Below are 16213 nucleotides of genomic sequence, written 5' to 3' on the forward strand. Positions count from 1 at the left end.
TTCCCACAACTCTGTTGTGATTCAAAAACAAGTCACCATTCACCATTCACTTTATCAGCATTTTCAAGATTCTGACACTGGAAACTGTATGGCCTTTCCAACCGTCCGTAACCGTGGACACGGCTATTCGAATAGGTTTACACTCTGCAGAGGTTGCACACTTGTGCCACAACATTTGATTTCATCCGTCGGGATAACCCCGAATCATCGTAACACAGTACGCGGATCATCAACCATAACCTTTCATTTACAAACCCTAGTATGAGCACCTCTCCCCATGAGCTTGGCCTCCCAGTGAAGACCAACTGTCAACCTGGGAACTGCACAGGGCTTGGCCGTACAATTCACCTCAATTCACATCATTTCTCAACAACGGAGGCAGCCTCGGCATAACCCCTATGATGTGTGTTCAGAGGGAACCCATACTAAGATGCATAAATTTCTAGTTAAGCCCTACCCATAATCAGGTATTGTGGGGGTACTCAAAAATTGGAAAGGTATCGCATCCAACACAATATCAGTTTTTAATCAAAAATCACTATCTTCTCCGAATCATATTCACCTTCAAAAGTCATTCAATGGAATGAATCATCATTCCAAGGTTTCAAATTTATTTCAAGTCACATGTTCCCATCTAGAGTAGTCAAGTTTTAATATTAGCACTAGCAACTAGTCATGAGGGGTGCTAGCTACTTGTAATGCTTGTTAGGCTAAGTTTGATACTCTTGTAGTATTCTAGACTTAGACCAAAGTTAACTATAAAAGGAAACTTAAATATTCAAATTGCAAACTTGAGAAGTAAAACTTGGGATGGGTTCATGAAGCATAAGAAAAGATGAGTGTGCCTTGCTCTTGATAGAGCTTTACACTTTGCAAGAGTATTAGCTTGCCTTGGTAGTGGTCAAAGTTCTCCTCTTCCTCCTCTTGGTAGCAAACTTCCTCCTCTTGGTATTCTCCGGTACTAGCGGCTAAATTTGAATACGAGGTATAATCACTCAACAAGTTCAAGAGCCATACTAAGCACACACATAATTCACACATTTACTCTAGCATTATCACATTGCCATCATGTTGGTTGATATTGTTTTATTCTTAAGAAAAATAATTTCCTCTCATTTCAATTATTGAGTTAATTCTTGAAGAAATAATTTCTTCTCATTATATATGTAAATGATAGTTTCCATATAGTTCTTGAAAAATAATTTCCTCTCATTGAATCTTCTTAAGATTTAATTTCTCAAACAATCCTACATGAATTTAGGTTGACCTAAATCAACCATTCATGATCATCATTTGAGAAAATGATTTAAATGAGGTAGATCACCTCATACCATTTAATAATTCTCCAAATGATTTAAATCTCCAAGTATTTCATCTAAGAGTGTTTGACCAGGGGTTCAAACATCACATGAAATCACTTGGGACAAGATTTAAATGAAGTAAAATACTTCATATGATTGGCATAATAGTTTTGGACAATATCACTTAAATAAACTAGCCATATTGTCCATTAATTAAACTAGGGCATGATCATGCAAAGTAACCACACCATTTTATTGCAGAACCAATTATTGTAAGTCAAATGTGAGCTATTGGAGTTGGAATTAACTAAATATCTATTTTTGTTGATTTTTAATGATTATTTGAATATGAAAAAGTCCCTGCCTTCTTCTTTTTATCATTTTATTTCTACAACAGATCTTGAGGTGGGATCAGTGGCAAGTTGTAGAACTTTTCAATAGCTTTCCAACAATATAAAGTTTGCTAAATTTGGCCTAGCCAAACAGATTCTATTTAATTTCAAAGTTGGGTCTAGTATTGAAATTGGTTTGAAATTATTTAAACGAGATTTAAATAAAAGGGCCGGCGGGAAACTCTAACGGGCCAGATTTTCAAACTAACGGCCTGCTCAGCCCAACAACGCATCCAGTGTGAGTGGGCTTGCTGACAGCGTGGGACCCGCATGTCAGCGGCTCCTTAAACCCGAAACGGTATGGCTCGCTGTGGTGCGTTGGATTAGACATGGATCGGACGGCGCAGGGCCATCTTCATCTCCGGCGAGATCGTGCCACAGACACGGCTGGGGTAGGGGGACGGAGAGCTCACCGTGGCTCCGGCGAGCGGCGGCGGTGGTCGAGGCGAGGTTGTCGAGGTCGAGGAAGAAGCCTGTAGCAGTTGCGTCGTCAGGGGCGGCCTCCTTCTCCGGCGATTGCTGGCGACGGTGCACGGCAGTGACCTTGCGATTGGTGGCCTCCGGTGGCTAATCGAGCGAGGTAAGGTGGCGAGGAGAGGTGGTGTGAGGAGAGGAAGCTGTGGGTGTGCTCAATTCGTGAAGGGGAGTGCCCTTTATATAGTGACGCAGGTGTGCTGCGGGGCAGTGGAGGTGGCGACATGGGCGCGACGATTCCGGCGAGGTAGGGAGCTAGGCGTTGGCGCCGTGGTGTTCACGACGTCACGATGGTCCGCTGAGCGTCAACGACGCGGCAAGGCGGTGCGTATGGTGGTCGGGTCCTTGCGTGTACTGTCGCGGCCATGGCTGGCGGGCGCGTCCTCTCCGGCGGTGGTAGGCGCTAGGTGGTGATGCCAGCATGTCCGGCGGACTCCGCGTGGCGCTACGGGTACCAGGGCGAGCGGCGGCGGTCGGGGTACTGCGGAGTACGGCGAGCGACGCGTGGCCGTGTCGCGCGCGTCCGTGCGCTGGTGACGTCGCCATGCCGCTCGCGGTGTACCTGGGGCGTCGTGGGCGCGCTCTGTCCGGGGCGTGTCGGCGTCCTGGCGTCCAACGGCCGGTACTGGCGATCTCGAGAGATCAAGGGCAAGCTGTTGGGCATGGTGGCAGGGTGCTTCGTGGAGAGAAGAGAGGCGAGGGTGTCGAGGTGGAACGTGGCCGGCATGGCCACGGCCATGTCGTGCTTGTCCTCCTCCTTGGCATGTCTATGCATGGGCTAGGTGGTGTAGGGTCCAGGGGTCATGGCTGAGCCAAGTGGTGCTCAAGAATTGGCATGGTTTGATCAAATTCAAAAATGGGATGATCTTGTTTGTGTTAAAAAGTCTCCACTTTGCTTGCTCCTAACTTTTGATCCAAGATGATTTTGGTGTGATGATCTTTACAGAAGTTGTTCACCTTGTTGTGTACTTGGATGACATGCAAAGAATTGGAGTTGTTTAGTTTGAAAATTTTGAAATCCAGGGGCTCAAAGTAGTAACCAGAATGTAAATTGCAATTTTGACCATCATTCTATGTGAGCATAGTTTTAAGTTTGAATTTGATTTGAGGGGTGTTTCTTTGATTCCCAAAGTTGTAATAAATGTTTAGTAACATAATACAAGTAATGGTGAAAACCAAAATGGTCTAGGGTCAAGATTTGTAAAAATGGCATAAACCATATGTGAGGGTATTAGGGTTTTCTTATTTGATTTCTTTCTCTTTTATTTTATTTGGTTAGTGATCTTCACTTGATCACATTAGGGTTTTAGGGTTTAGCACACTAACATATTAACCATCATCATGGCATAACACTCAAATGCACAAGTCCTATGCATGGCACTATATGCAAATAAAAGTTTTTGTTGGCTCTGAAATTTGAAACTCTGGAATTCTTCTTCTTTTCTTTTATTAAAATTTGGGATGTTACAAACCCCCCTTAAACAAATCTCGTCCCGAGATTTTAAGAAGAGTTAGGCTCCTAAGAGAGATTGGGCGATATGATTTAACAGGAAAACATACTTGGCATGGCCTGAGGTGCTTCTTGGGCTTCTGTGGCAGTCATGTTGTAGAGGCGGCCGTTGTTGTTCCTTCTCGCAGCAAAGCGGCACTGGTTCTGAGCAGGTGCAGCAGTGTTGGCGGCAATCTTGGCTAATCTCTTGGGACACTCATTGGAGTAATGTCCCACAATTCCACATTCATAGCAAGTGATGGTGGACTTGTCCTTGGGGTTGACGGGGATGGCATTGCTTCCAGTCCTCGGGCCAGTGTTGGGGTTGTTGTTGTTACCGTTGTTGTTGTTGTTGTTGGGGTTGTTGTTGCTGGTGTGATTGTTGTTGTTGTTGCCTCCGGGCTTCGGGGGTCCTCCATGGTTGTTGGTGTAGTTTGGGCGGGAATTCTGAGTAGGTGGCCTGTTGTTTCTTGGGGTGAACCCTCCAGATGAGTTGTTGCGGTACTTCTGGGTATTGCTGGACCCATGCTGGTTCATCATTCGGCATTTGCGGTTCTCGTTGGCTTGGTGAAGCTTCCCTTCCATCTGGATGGCGGAGTCCACCAGGGCTTCCATGTCAGCAAAGGGAATGTTGACCAGTACAATCTGCATCTCGTCGTGTAATCCGTTCAGAAATCTCTCTTTCCGCTTCTCGTTGGTGTCGGTTTCGTCCGGGGCGTACGTGGACAGAGTAAGGAATCTGTCGCGGTATTCTACCACGGACATTCTGCCTTCCTTGAGTTCGCGGAACTCATCTCTCATCTTCTTGATCAGTCCTTGGGGCACATGGTATTTGCTAAACTTCAGCTTGAAGTCTTCCCAGGTCATCATCTGTCCCGCATTCATTGCGCGGGCGCTTGTGCACCAGGCTCTTGCAGGTCCTGACAGGTAGTGGGTGGTGAACAGTACTTTCTCTGCAGCTTCTACTCCCGCAACTTCCAGGTTGTTCTCCATTGTCTGGAGCCAATCATCAGCATCTAGTGGCTCTTTTGTCTTGCTAAACATGGGTGGGTTGGTGTTCTGAAAGTTCTTCAGTTTCGACCCAGGGTGGTCGTGGTTTCCATGGCCTTGGTTGTTCTGAGCGATCTGTTGCAGTACAGCTAGGTTGGCCTGTCTTTCAGCTCTTCCATTCTCGCGGTCTGCCATCAAGGTCTACAACAGTTGCATCATTGTGTCTTGATTCGCACCGCGGTTGGGACGGGCCATCTGAACATTGAGGCAGATGATAAGATAAGAGGGAAATTTCTATGGTTTGTTTGGTTTAAAGTTCAAAAAGTTTCAAACTTGAGTAGTGTTGAGGGGGGTACAACCAACAACACTTTTTCATTCATACCAAGCATCAAATATTACAAGACTAACATACCGTTGATTTGAAGAACCATTCATTCGTTCTACGATACAAGGGGATCCTGATACAAACTCACACCTACGAAAGTGCTTTAATGATAATACTCTTCAGGGGGGGATTCTTCGTCTTCACGGGTAATGTGCTTGGCGAAAGGCAAGGGCTTTTTCCAAATCCTTGCGGGTTTTGTACAGCATGAAGTCCAGGTGTGCTACATAGTGGTTCATCTCCGTGTGCGGCGGCATGGTCATCGGTCTTCCCGTGGGGTCATGTCTTGGGTAGTAGACAAAGCGAGTGTGCTTGATCTTGTTCTCATTTTGTCCACACAGACGGGCAATTGCTTCTTGCATAGCTCTGATTAGTCCTTCTTTCCAAGTGTTTCCTGTTACAGAAAACCATATGGTTTCCCATATTGGGGCTCCAGGCTTTCTTCGCAGATCTGTAGTAACTTCCCACCGAGGTGGCCCTCCTGAGTGATTATTGAGGGGTATTCCGAAAAACTCGGGATACGGGCATCCTAGATATTCCACTAGTTGCTACAAATCCTTCTCGAACATTAGGTTTCCTCCGTGGCCAAGCTGATAGGACTTGCAGGTGTACTCCATCTGTGAGCAATGAGGATGAGTAAGTTAAAGAAGTGTGCAACATTTTATGTAGGCTTGCAAAGAAAAGTAGAGCATAGATTTCTCATTTTAGAAAAAGGATCTCAAGGATAAGAGTGAGAATAAGTTTTCACAAATATTCACTTCATTGGTTTTTGAAACTAAGTTTTTCGGACGTCCATTCTAACTAGGGTCTCCTATGGTCAAACAATGGCTCTGATACCAACTTGTCAACACCCGGATTTTTAAGTCCAGATGCCTATTATGTCATTCATCGCAATCCCAGGAATATTGTTGTTGCGAGGCATAATAGTTCAGTATCACAGTCATCATTCATTACAAACCATATTGTCTTACAACTTGAATCACATGATCCATATTACACAAATAGTTGATCTATTGATCAACGAACAAACACAAGTTCATAGCGGAAGCGTAAAGATAAATGGACTCTCTAGTCCACAGGCCAACGCTTGACGTCGGAAGACTCCTAGTTGTCGTAGGCGTCCTGCTGGTCATCTCCTTGGTAGTTCTGTTCATCTTCATACTCTGGCCATTTGAATAGCCAGGGACAAAGCCGTGAGTACTTTAAGTACTCGCAAACTAATACTAGTGTAAGTGCTAGCAGTTCTAGTAAGGGGGTGCTAAGCTCTAGTTTATTTGCATAAAGCCAATTTTAGTTCACAAGTATTTGATAAAAGACTTATTCATGTGCTAACTAACTCAAGTGGGAACATTAGTGTCATTCCCACAACTCTGTTGTGATTCAAAAACAAGTCACCATTCACCATTCACTTTATCGAGCATTTTCAAGATTCCGACACTCGGAAACCGTATGGCCTTTCCAACCGTCCGTAACCGTGGACACGGCTATTCGAATAGGTTTACACTCTGCGAGAGGTTGCACACTTGTGCCACAACATTTGATTTCATCCGTCGGGATAACCCCGAATCATCGTAACACGATGACGCGGATCATCAACCATAACCTTTCATTTACAAACCCTAGTATGAGCACCTCTCCCCATGAGCTTGGCCTCCCAGTGAAGACCAACTCGTCAACCCGGGAACTGCACAGGGCTTGGCCGTACAATTAACCTCAATTCACATCATTTCTCAACAACGGAGGCAGCCTCGGCATAACCCCTATGATGTGTGTTCAGAGGGAACCCATACAAAGATGCATAAATTTCTAGTTAAGCCCTACCCATAATCAGGTATTGTGGGGGTACTCAAAAATTGGAAAGGTATCGCATCCAACACAATATCAGTTTTTAATCAAAAATCACTATCTTCTCCGAATCATATTCACCTTCAAAAGTCATTCAATGGAATGAATCATCATTCCAAGGTTTCAAATTTATTTCAATTCACATGTTCCCATCTAGAGTAGTCAAGTTTTAATATTAGCACTAGCAACTAGTCATGAGGGGTGCTAGCTACTTGTAATGCTTGTTAGGCTAAGTTTGATACTCTTGTAGTATTATAGACTTAGACCAAAGTTAACTATAAAAGGAAACTTAAATATTCAAATTGCAAACTTGAGAAGTAAAACTTGGGATGGGTTCATGAAGCATAAGAAAAGATGAGTGTTCCTTGCTCTTGATAGAGCTTTACACTTTGCAAGAGTATTAGCTTGCCTTGGTAGTGGTCAAAGTTCTCCTCTTCCTCCTCTTGGTAGCAACCTTCTGTAGGATAACGTTGCATAGAAAACAAAAATTTTCCTACCGCGAGAACGCAATCCAAGCCAAGATGCAATCTAGAAGACGGGAGCAACGAGGAGATCATCGAGACTCACCCTTGAAGATTTCCAAAGCCTACAAGATGAGGCTCTTGTTGCTGCGGTAGACGATCACTTGCCGCTTGCAAAAGCGCGTAGAAGATCTTGATCAAGGTGCCACGATCGGGCAGCACCTCCGTACTCGGTCACACGTTCGGTGTTGATGAAGACGACGTCCTTCTCCCCGTTCCAGCGGGCAGCGGAAGTAGTAGCTCCTCCTTGAATCCGGCAGCACGACGGCGTGGTGGCGGTGGCAATGGAGAACTCCGGCGGAGCTTCGCTAAGCGTTGCGGGAGAGGTGGAGGAGGTGGGGCGGCTAGGGTTTGGGAGAGGGGGTGGCCTGCCTCCTTGGGGTGCGGCCAAGGTGGTGGTGTTGTGGTGTTGTGGTGGCCGGCCCCCTTCCCTATGCCCCTCATTATATAGGTGGAACCCCAAGTGTTGGACTACAAGTCTTCGAATAAGACCCGAACCCAAAACCTTCCATGTAGTAGGGAAACCTACCCAAGGTGGGACTCCCACCCAAGTGGGATTCCCACCCTTCCATGTGGGGGGGGGGTGGCCGGCCCCTATGGTGGAGTCCACTTGGGACTCCACCCCTCTTAGGGTTGGCCGGCCATGGTGGTGGAGTCCCTCCGGGACTCCGCCTTCCAAAGTGATTTCTTCCGGACTTTTCTAGAACCTTCCATAAATGCACCGGATCATTTTCAAACTTATAAAATGACTTCCTATATATGAATCTTATTCTCCGGACCATTCCGGAACTCCTCGTGATGTCCGGGATCCCATCCGAGACTTCGAACAATACTTCGAACTCCATTCCATATTTCAAGTTCTACTATTACAACATCAAACCTTAAGTGTGTCACCCTACGGTTCGCGAACTATGTAGACATGGTTGAGATCTCTCTCCGACCAATAACCAATAGCGGGATCTGGAGATCCATAATGGCTCCCACATATTCAACGATGACTTAGTGATCGAATGAACCATTCACATATGATACCAATTCCCTTTGTCACGCGATATTTTACTTGTTCGAGGTTTGATCATCGGTATCACTCTATACCTTGTTCAACCTCGTCTCCTGACAAGTACTCTTTACTCGTACTGTGGTATGTGGTCTCTTATGAACTTATTCATATGCTTGCAAGACATTAGACGACATTCCACCGAGAGGGCCCGAGTATATCTATCCATCATCGGGATGGACAAATCCCACTGTTGATCCATATGCCTCAACTCATACTTTCCGGATACTTAATCCCACCTTTATAACCACCCATTTACGCGAGTGGCGTTTGATGTAATCAAAGTACCTTTCCGAGCATAAGTGATTTACATGATCTCATGGTCATAAGGACTAGGTAACTATGTATCGAAAGCTTATAGCAAATAACTTAATGACGTGATCTTATGCTACGCTTAATTGGGTGTGTCCATTACATCATTCATATAATGATATAACCTTGTTATTAATAACATCCAATGTTCATGATTATGAAACTAATCATCTATTAATCAACAAGCTAGTTAAGAGGCTTACTAGGGACTCATTGTTGTTTACATAACACACATGTATCAATGTTTCGGTTAATACAATTATAGCATGGTATATAAACATTTATCATAAACATAAAGATATATAATAACCAATTTTATTATTGCCTCTTGGGCATATCTCCAACAGTCTCCCACTTGCACTAGAGTCAATAATCTAGATTACATTGTAAGGTACCTAACACCCATGGCATTCTAGTGTTGGTCATGCTTTGCCCTAGGGAGAGCTTTAGTCAACGGATCTGCTACATCCAGATCAGTGTGTACTTTGCAAATCTTTACTTCTCCATCTTCGATGTACTCGCGAATCGAATGATAACGCAGCTTGATATGCTTCAGCCTCTTGTGTGACCTTGGTTCTTGTGCATTGACGATGGCACCCATGTTGTCACAGTAGATGACTAGTGGGTCCAATGCACTAGGAACCACACCGAGCTCTACAATGAACCTCTTCATCCATACCGCTTCTGATGAAGCCTCTGAAGCCGCTATGTACTCCGATTCCGTTGAAGACTTCGCCACCGTGCACCGCTTCGAGCTTGCCCAGCTTATCTGCAGCACCATTCAATATAAACACGTACCCGGATCGTGACTTAGAGTCATCGGGATCGGTGTTCCAACTTGCATCGGTGTAACTTGTTACAACGAGCTCTTGGTCACCTCCATAACAAAGAAACATATCCTTAGTTCTTTTCAAGTACTTCAGGATATTCTTGACCGCTGTCCAGTGTTCCATTCCTGGATCACTTTGATATCTGCTAGTCAAACTAACAGCATGTGCTATATCTGGTCTAGTACATAGCATGGCATACATGATAGAGCCTACTGCCGAGGCATAGGGGATCTGACTCATCCTTTCTCTTTCTTCTGCCATAGCCGGACCTTGAGTCTTACTCAAGACCTTGCCTGGTAACATAGGTAAGAATCCTTTCTTACTTTCGTCCATTCTAAACTTCTTTAGAATCTTGTCTAGGTATGTACTCTGTGATAGCCCTATTAGACGTCTTGATCTATCTCTATAAATCTTGATGCCTAATATATACGATGCTTCACCAAGGTCTTTCATTGAAAAACTATTATACAAATAACCTTTTATACTGCTTAATAGTTCTATATCATTTCCAATCAATAATATGTCATCTACATATAATATCAGGAACGCTACAGAGCTCCCACTAACTTTCTTGTAAATACAGGCCTCTCCATGACACTGTATAAACCCGAAGTCTTTGATCACCTTATCAAAGCGTCGGTTCCAACTTCTTGATGCTTGCTTCAGTCCATAAATTGAACGCTGAAGTTTGCATACTTTGTCAGCATTTTTAGGATCGACAAAACCTTTGGGTTGTACCATATACAACTCTTCCTCAATGTCTCCATTAAGGAACGCCGTTTTGACATCCATCTCGCCAAATCTCATAATCGAAAAATGCAGCTATTGCTAACAAAATCCTCACAGATTTTAGCTTCGCTACGGTGAGAAAGTCTCATCGTAGTCAACACCTTGAATTTGTCGGAAACCCTTTGCGACAAGTCGAGGTTTATAGACAGTAATATTACCATCTGTTTTTCTCTTGAAGATCCATTTATTCTCGACAGCCTTGCGGCTATCAGGTAAGTCTACCAAAGTCCACACTTTGTTATCACACATGGATCCCATTTCGGATTTCATGGCTTCTTGCCATTTGTTGGAATCTGGGCTCATCATCACTTCTTCATACGTCGCAGGGTCTTCATCATTGTTATCCACAATCATGACATTTAAACAAGGACCATACCAATCAGGAGTGGCACGTTCCCTTGTCGATCTGCGAGGTTCAGTAGCTATCTCGTTTGAAGTTTCATGATCATTATCATTAGCTTCCTCTGTTGCCGGTGTAGGCTGCACAGGAACATCTTCCGGTACTGCGCTACTCTGATCAATGAGCAAAGATTCTTCAGTCTCATCGAGCTCTACTTTTCTTCCAGTCACTTCTTTAGTGAGAAATTCTTTCTCAAGAAAGGTTCCGTTTTTAGCAACAAAGATCTTGCCTTCGGATCTGTGATAGAAAGTGTACCCTATAGTTTCCTTAGGGTATCCTATGAAGACGCATTTTTCCGCTTTGGGTTCTAGCTTGTCCGGTTGTAACTTTTTTACATAGGCTTCGCAACCCCAAACTTTAAGGAACGACAACTTCGGTTTCTTATTAAACCATAATTCATACGGTGTCGTTTCAACGGACTTTGATGGTGCTCTATTTAAAGTGAATGCGGCTGTCTCTAATGCATAACTCCAAAATGATAATGGCAAATCAGTAAGAGACATCATAGAACGAACCATATCTAAGAGAGTTCGATTACGACGTTCGGACACACCGTTTCGTTGTGGTGTTCCCGGCGGTGTCAATTGTGAAAGTATTCCGCATTTCTTTAAATGCATGCCAAACTCATAACTCAGATATTCACCTCCGCGATCAGATCGTAGAAATTTAATCTTCTTGTTACGTTGATTTTCTACTTCACTTTGAAATTCCTTAAACTTCTCGAAAGTTTCGGATTTATGTTTCATGAAATAGATATACCCATATCTACTCAAGTCATCTGTGAAGGTTAGAACATAACGATAACCACCGCGCGAGGCTACACTCATTGGTCCGCACACATCGGTATGTATGATTTCCAATAAGTCTGTAGCTCGCTCCATAATACCGAGAGAATGGAGTCTTAGTCATTTTTCCCATTAGACATGCTTCGCATCTATCAAGTGACTCAAAGTCAAGTGATTCAAGTAATCCATCGGTATGGAGTTTCTTCATGCGTTTCACTCCAATATGACCAAGATGACAGTGCCACATATAAGTAGAATTATCATTCAATTTAATTAGCTTAGCATCAATGTTATGAATATGTGTATCACTACTATCGAGATCTAACAGAAATAAACCATTCTTTTCGGGTGCTCGACCATAAAAGATATTATTCATAAAAATAGAACAACTATTATTCTCAGACTTGAATGAATAACCGTCTTGCATTAAACAAGATCCAGATATAATGTTCATGCTCAACGCGGGTACAAAATAACAATTATTGAGGTTTAAAACTAATCCCGAAGGTAGATGTAGAGGAAGTGTGCCGACAGCGATCACATCGACTTTGGATCCATTTCCAACGCGCATCGTCACTTCATCCTTTATTAGTCTTCGTTTATTCTTTAGTTCCTGTTTCGAGTTACAAATATGAGCAACCGAAACAGTATCAAATACCCAGGTACTAGTACGAGAACCAGTAAGATAAACATCTATAACATGTATATCAGATATACCTTCTTTCTTCTTCTTGACAAGGCCGCTCTTCAGATCCGCCAAATACTTGGAGCAATTACGCTTCCAGTGTCCCTTCTCCTTGCAGTAATAGCACTCAGCATCAGGCTTAGGGCCAGTCTTAGATTTCACAGGAGGCGTGGCAGCTTTCTTGCCACTCTTCTTGTTTTTGCCTTTAGACTTGCCCTGTTTCTTGAAACTGGTGGTCTTGTTGACCATCAACACTTGGTGCTCTTTCTTAATCTCAATCTCAGCAGATTTTAGCATGGCGAATAGTTCAGGTAACTCTTTGTTCATGTTCTGCATATTGTAATTCATCACAAAGTTCTTGTAACTAGGTGGCAGTGATTGAAGGACACGATTAATCCCAGTGCTGTTAGGAATCACTATTCCCAAGTCACTGAGTTTCTTCGCATGCCCGGTCATGGCGAGCATGTGCTCACTAACGGAGCTGCCTTCTTCCATCATGCAACGGAAGAAGTGTTTCGATGCTTCATAGCATTCCACGGCCGCATGAGTTTCAAAGATAGTTTTCAACTCATTGACCAACTCATGTGGATCATGGTGCTCAAAACGTTTTTGAAGATCGGCTTCCAGACTGCATAGGTTGGCACACTGAACTTGAGAGTACCGAGTTTTCCGAATCGCGTAAACATTCTTTACTTCATCGGTTTCAGTTTCTGCAGGAGGGTCACCTAGCGGTGCATCAAGCACATATTGCGGATTTCCGCCAGCGAGGAAAATCCTCACATGACGAAACCAGTCGGTGAAGTTGCTACCGTTGCTCTTAAGCTTTTCTTTCTCTAGGAACTGGTTAAAATTGATTGGGGACGCCATATCTACAACATATATTTGCAATAGTTTAGACTAAGTTTATGACAAATTGAGTTCAAATTTTAATTCAACAAAATTAAAAAACTAGGTGAACTCCCACTCAAAACAATATCCCTCGTATTGTCTTAGTGATCACACGAACCAAATCCACCACACCAAGTCCGATGAACACTTTATTATCTTGATATTTTAGTGAGAGGGATCATCTTATAATGCTACCGTCGCGATCTAAGCAAAATAAGATGCATAAAAGGATTAACATCACATGCAGTTCATATGTGATATGATATGGCCCCTTTGTCTTTGCGCCTTTGATCTTCATCTCCAAAGCACGGACATGATCTTCATCATCAACGGGCATGATCTCCATCATCGTCGGCGTAGCGTCAAGGTCAATGGCGCCGTCTTCATGATTGTTCTCCCATGTAGCAACTATTACAACTTCTTTGAAATACTACTCAACATGAAATTTAAAGACAACCATAAGGCTCCTGCCGGTTGCCACAATACAATAATGATCATCTCATACATATTCATCATCACATTATGGCCATATCACATCACCAAACCCTGCAAAAACAAGTTAGACGTTCTCTAATTTGGTTTGCATATTTTACGTGGTTTAGGGTTTTCGAGTGAGATCCAATCTACCTACGAACATGAACCACAATGGTGATACTAGTGTTGTCAATAGAAGAGTAAATTGAATCTTCACTATAGTAGGAGAGACAGACACCCGCAAAGCCACTTATGCAATACAAGTTGCATGTCGAGCGTGGAGCAAATCTCATGAACGCGGTCATGTAAAGTTAGCCCGAGCCGCTTCATCCCACTATGCCACAAAGATGCAAAGTACTCAAACTAAAGACAACATAAGCATCAACGCCCACAAAACCATTGTGTTCTACTCGTGCAACCATCTATGCATAGACACGGCTCTGATACCACTGTAGGATAACGTTGCATATAAAACAAAAAATTCCTACCGCGAGAACGCAATCCAAGCCAAGATGCAATCTAAAAGACAGGAGCAACGAGGAGATCATCGAGACTCACCCTTGAAGATTTCCAAAGCCTACTAGATGAGGCTTGATGTCTACGGGAGCTTCTATTCTTGTAGACAGTGTTGGGCCTCCAAGAGCAGAGGTTTGTAGAACAGCAGCAAGTTTCCCTTAAGTGGATCACCCAAGGTTTATCGAACTCAGGGAGGAAGAGGTCAAAGATATCCCTCTCATGCAACCCTGCAACCACAAAGCAAGAAGTCTCTTGTGTCCACAACACACCTAATAGGTGCACTAGTTCGGCGAAGAGATAGTGAAATACAGGTGGTATGAATAAGTATGAGTAGTAGTAACGCAGCAGTAGTAACGCAGTAAAACAGTAAACAAGCAGCGATAGCAGTATTTAGGAACAAGGCCTAGGGATCATACTTTCACTAGTGGACACTCTCAACTTTGATCACATAATAGAATAGATAAATGCATACTCTACACTCTTGTTGGATGATGAACACCATTGCGTAGGATTACACGAACCCTCAATGCCGGAGTTAACAAGCTCCACAATTCAATGTTCATATTTAAATAACCTTAGAGTGCATGAAAGATCAACATAACCAAATAGATCACATCAATACCATCACAAGTAATAGTTAACTTCACAATCTACGAGAGATCACGATCATAAACTACGCCAAGTACTACATGATGCACACCCTGTCCACTTTACACCATGTAGGAGGAATAGAATACTTTAATAACATCACTAGAGTAGCACATAGATGAATTGTGATACAAAACACATTGCAATCATAAAGGGATATAAATAAGCACTTCACTACGCCATTCATAACAGTGAATAAGTATTCTGTGAAATATAGCCTAAGAGACCCACACGGTGCACACACTAGTCACCTTTACACACGTGGGACAAGGAGTCTCCGGAGATCACATAAGTAAAACCCACTTGACTAGCATAATGACATCTAGATTACAAGCATCATCATATGAATCTCAATCATGTAAGGCAGCTCATGAGATTATTGTATTGAAGTACATCGGAGAGAGATTAAGCACATAGCTACCGGTACAGCCCCGAGCCTCGATGGAGAACTACTCCCTCCTCATGGGAGACAGCAGCGTTGATGAAGATGGCGGTGGTGTCGATGGAGGAGCCTTCCGGGGGCACTTCCCCGTCCCGGCGGCGTGCCGGAACAGAGACTCCTGTCCCCCAGATCTTGGCTTCGCGATGGCGGCGGCTCTGGAAGGTTTCTCGTACCGTGGCTCTTCCGTATCGAGGTTTTAGGTATGGGACCTTTATATAGGCGAAGAGGCGGCGTCAGAAGGTCGAAGGGGCGACGACACCATAGGGCCGCGCGGCCAGGGGGTGGGCCGCGCCACCCTATCATCTGGGGGCCCTGTGGCCCCCTCCGGCGGCTCTCGGGTGTTCCGGATGCTTCCGGGCAAAATAGGAACCCGGGCGTTGATTTCGTCCAATTCCGAGAATATTTCGTTACTAGGATTTCTGAAACCAAAAACAGCAGAAAACGAGAACCGGCCTTTCGGCATCTCGTCAATAGGTTAGTTCCAGAAAATGCACGAATATGACATAAAGTGTGCATAAAACATGTAGATATCATCAATAATGTGGCATGGAACATAAGAAATTATCGATACGTCGGAGACGTATCAGCATCCCCAAGCTTAGTTCTGCTCGTCCCGAGCAGGTAAACGATAACAAAGATAATTTCTGGAGTGACATGCCATCATAACCTTGATCATACTATTGTAAACATATGTAATGAATGCAGCGATCAAAACAATGGTAATGACATGAGTAAACAAATGAATCATAAAGCAAAGACTTTTCATGAATAGTACTTTCAAGACAAGCATCAATAAGTTTTGCATAAGAGTTAACTCATAAAGCAATAAATTAAAGTAAAGGTATTGAAGCAACACAAAGGAAGATTAAGTTTCAGCGGTTGCTTTCAACTTATAATATGTATATCTCATCGATAATTGTCAACATAGAGTAATATAACAAGTGCAATATGCAAGTATGTACGAATCAATGCACAGTTCACACAAGTGTTTGC

The sequence above is a fragment of the Lolium rigidum genome, chromosome 5 (assembly GCF_022539505.1).
Source record: "Lolium rigidum isolate FL_2022 chromosome 5, APGP_CSIRO_Lrig_0.1, whole genome shotgun sequence".
Classification (NCBI taxonomy): Eukaryota; Viridiplantae; Streptophyta; class Magnoliopsida; order Poales; family Poaceae; genus Lolium; species Lolium rigidum.